Below are 4,764 nucleotides of genomic sequence, written 5' to 3'. Positions count from 1 at the left end.
AGGTACTTATATCAGTATCTGTATGCTGCCCCATGGGATAAGTAGCAGCCACCCCGGGGCCATTTCAGATTGGGAATACTTAAAACAAAGTCCCATTCAGAATTCCACCTATCCTTGTTTTGCTTTTTTTTAAAAAAAAAATGGGATCCCTATGTGTGGAGCCTCCAGCATCACACATAATTGTACCCTTCTGGAACAACAACACATTCTTTGTGTAGGTAGAAACCTAAGTTACAAATATTTGCTTTTTAAAAATTTTCTCCCCATTTACCCACCTTCATGGCTTTGTCTTCGATTGTTGTCTTTTTCTCAGTGCTCAGTTTATTTCCACATAGAGCTTTGCCATTTTCCCTTGTGTTTTTCAGCATCACACTTTCATTTGTCCTTTTCTTTTCACTCCCCCACCTCAATACCTCAGGCACTTGTGTATAAAAGGGTTTTTGGAAGATCCCTGCCTTTTTTATTTATTGTGGCACCAAAATCTCTGCTTTCAAATATTTTAGTTCTTTTAGACTCCTTCAGGACTTTGTAGATTCTTAACAAAATATTTAACAATGCAATCAAATGCAACAACAACAAATCTTTCTAGTTGGGAGATCGTTTGGGATAAATTTCCTTTGAATTTGTATTTTCCTACAAATGCCACATACAGCTATTAAATACTTCAAGTTGTTCCAAATGTTACATTCTAAGTATCATATTCATTTTATAGGAAATTAGTATGGAAGTTTGTGCATGAAGCCAATAAGGAATATAGCTGAAAGTAAAAATATTTTTTTTCCCTTTAAGACCTACTGACACAGCTTCCTTGGCAACCAAAAATGGCCCTTTTCCGTGGAAACCAAATGCAGCAAAAACTGGTAGTGATAAACTAATGGAGGAAAATGATAGGACCAATCTGGATAGAGACCAGCTTCTTTTCCAGCAAAGTCTGGAGGAAATGCAGCAGCAACGGCAAGAACAGCATTTCAGCAACCTTCAGGTATCATTAGCCGACAGTTACTTACCTTCTTTCCCATCTTAATGCTCCGGTTCCCAGACCCACCTAAGCAGAAGTAGCACTTTAACTGCTTAAGCCTATTAGTTTCAGTGGGAATACATCAGCTGCTGCACTGGCATTCTCTTAAAGACTGTGAAACACGAGACTTACAAAGACAAGAAGCACAAGGTTCCCCCCCACACTTGGCATATTGAAGGGGGTAAGGGTGTAGACTTTCCAATTTCCGGGTGGGGTGGGGCTGGGCCAGAGGCATTGCTGTGCTAGGTCCTTAAAAGGCATTCCTGATCCTTGCCAGAGATCCCTGTGTCAGGTGCACCACTGCTGTGTGTTGGTAGCCTGCCTAGCTATTTCTAGCAGGGTGAGGATCTCGTGTGCCCATCTTGCTTCATCCAGTGGCCAGTTCCACTCAAGGCAGTAGGACGCAGCCTGTTATGTTTGCTAGTCAGTTAACTGGCTGCTCTCTAATGATTGTGCCATGGAAAGATACTGCTTGGAATGAGGAGCAGGAGCTGAGGAGTGGACTCACAGCGCACTCTTATGCAGAGACACCCTTTTAAGCCCGTTCACTTCAGCGGATTTAGAAAGGTGTAACTCTGATTAGGATGGCACTGTGAGTCTGCTCCTCAGCTCCAGCAGATGCTGAAGGAAAACACAAGATTCACTCAGAGTAGGAGGCGAAGAGCATTGGCTCCATGTATAAAAAAGTGACCTGACGAAGCATTGGGGGAAACGGGATAGTTACCTAGGAAATCCGTCGTCGTTTGTGGTTTGGAAGCAGCAGCAGCAGCATTACATGGTTGTCTGGAAGTTGTTTGGAAGCAGTGGCAGCTCTGCATGACGTGAAATAAAGGAACAAAAGAAGAAGCAAGTTTGTGGACTGTAACTGTAATAGAATCATTTTTTTTCACAGTGAACTTTGGTGGGGTGTTATCGTTTAATTATAAGCTATAACTATTAGTTTTATAAACATAGTAATTTAAAAGTTTCGAAAACACAGATGAAAGTTTCAGAGGGGAGCCATGTTGTTTCTGCAGAACAGTTAGATTCGAGTCCAGCAGCGCTTTAGAGACGAACAAGATTTTCAGGGTGTGAGCTTTCAAGAGCCAAAGCTCCTTTCGTCAGACACGAGTACGAATGGAGATCTTTTTATCCCAGTCAGAAGATGACGTGTTTATCGAGAGAGTAATTTATATAGTAGTGCTCCAGTTCTTTTTAGTTTTTGAAATGTTGTATCAGAATTCTTTTTTTAAAAAAAGTTTCAGAACAGCAAAAATACTTTCAAAAGCCATATTTTGGTAAGATAATTATGTATTCTAAGGCAGTCGTTAAAGTATCAAAATCTATTCACTGTCTATGTTCAGACTCCCTTGGAATGTAGGATCTGTGCTCTGGATAAGTCTAAAACTACACTAAATGTAGTGGATGAACTGGGAAACAATAATACAAACAATTTATTTTGCTTCTACATCATAAATGGCCACTAGGGGCCGCTGAGTCTTTTCAAGTAAGTCAGGAAAGATTTTACGTTTCCTTCTGGGGTTTATTTTTGGGTTTTAGGAGTTTAACATAGGCAGGGGTGGACAAACTTGCTTAACATAACACACGTCAGATGTTTGAGAGCTGCAAGACATGAACAAATATTACACATTTTTATTACAAAATATGCAAATTTGCTTTTTATTAACATTAAATTAGACTGTGCAAAAGAGCTGCATGCGGCTCCCAAACTGCAGTTTGGCTGCCCCTGACATAGAGACAAATAGCAATATGGCGCAGTAACTGGCAGTGTTCATTTAGTGAATGATGCTTTTGTTATAATTTTTCACTTGGGTGTAATCCTTCGTAATTAAGTAAGGATTGGAAATAAGAAATAGTATATACCTAATTATGTCGCTTATGTCAGTCACAATTATTGCAGCCAACAGTTGTTTGTGTAGAGGAATTCAGAGTTCAGACTGTGCCTCAGATTCGTTTTTTTATTATTAAGTATTGAACTCCTTTGATATTTCATTCTTGGTGTTACAGGCCCATAAGGATTCTTTAAATTCCTTTTTTTTAAGCCAGTGGAAGATCCATAGAGACCTTGCTAGCCATAATAAATACTTGTTCCCCACTGACATCCCTAAAAAATAAATCTACTTTTACTAGTAAGCCTGAATATGGTGATAGTGTCTGTACTGGGCATGCACCTGTTGGTTGCTATTTTGAGAAACTTATTCAGTCGCAACTACAGATTCTGGGTTGGAGCTTACCAGTTTTTCCGCTGGTGCAAAAGGGAGCAGGGGAAATCTCAATAAATTCAAATAATTCCCCTCCTCACTACAGCCCTATCCCACATGACTTTTTGTCCACATGGACCCTGTGCCTCCCAACAAAGCTTTTCAAGGGTCAGAAGTGGACCCTCCTCCCTCTTGTGGCAGCTGGTAGGATCCAATCCTTTATTTCATTCTATGAATAAAAATAAATGATCGTGCAATATCCCCCCTCCCCATTTTATTAGTAGTAACTAGTTATTTTTCTCTTTCAATAGAAACAAGTGTATCTAATTTTTATCAAGCAACAAAGGAAAGATAAATGTAATAGGAATGAAACTGAAGCATTTTTTGTTTGTATTTTATGCAGGTTTCCAGAGTCTTACAGTACAATCCTAAGCAGAGTTACACCCTTCTCAGTCCATTGAAGTTAATGGTCTTGGAAGGTCATGACTTCTGAGTAGGATTTCAGTGTCAATATATTTAAGCCACTTGCAATGTCAGATATTTTGGGGGTTATGCCTCCTAGAGGTAGTATATTATTGTCTAAATTTGCCACATGGTACTGGATGTGTTTTTTAAAATAAGCGTTTGGCTAAATAGAGTGAAATCAGAGCTAGAAAAATCTGAGGCATGCAGATGCCTAGAAATTGGATAGTAGCGCCTAGGAAATGGGACATTCATATTCCCCCCCTTGTGCAGGGCTGGCACCTAGAATATAAAGCAAGTTGGGTATTAGGAATTTGCACCCTTTTTCTAGTCTTGAAATCAATTATTGCGTGCATATACCAGTTAAAGGGGAATTGATTGTTTGGGATTTTTAACACATCTGACCATGCTTGGACAATGATGTTCTACATCTCAAACACTTTCAGAGTCATCAGAAAGGTAGTATAGTTCTTGAGAAGTATTAAAGTTTCCTATTAAAGTATTTGATTTGTTTTTCTTTTATTATGCATGTCATGTGGATAAGAATTTCTGTGATATCTTGATGTTTTTGTGGACTTCAAACCCCAAAACCTATTACCCTTTAAAACAGTAGGATTTCCTCAGTTTCCACCTAAACTGATCTGAAAACTTAAGTAAGTGGCGGTGTTCGTAATGTTCATAATTCATTTGCTTTTCTGTCTCAGACTTTTCATCAGGAAGTAAATGAAATAGCCAATTCAGAAAGCACAGGGAGTGCAGACAGCCTTGAAGCCAGCGAACGGATTGAGAGCTTTGCATCACCCAGTGACGTTTCTTCTGAGTCTGCACAGCTGGACCCGACATTATACAATTCACAGGAATCGCACACTAAAAACAAAAGTTTCTCTGATTACGATAACACGACTTTTTCTAAAAATCAACATGTAAATAATTGGCTCATGAATTTAAATACCTCGAAAATCCAAAGAACCTCTGCTTTTCGTGATATTTTAGTTAAATATAGTGTTCTAATTCCTGAGGAGCAGGTGTGTGACCCTGATCAGAAGCCCTCCCTTCAAAGTCCATCTGAACAAAAAGAGCCCA

The sequence above is a fragment of the Gekko japonicus genome, unplaced genomic scaffold (assembly GCF_001447785.1).
Source record: "Gekko japonicus isolate JY-2015 unplaced genomic scaffold, Gekko_japonicus_V1.1 scaffold2672, whole genome shotgun sequence".
NCBI classification, from domain to species: Eukaryota; Metazoa; Chordata; class Lepidosauria; order Squamata; family Gekkonidae; genus Gekko; species Gekko japonicus.
This window is presented reverse-complemented; position numbering follows the sequence as displayed.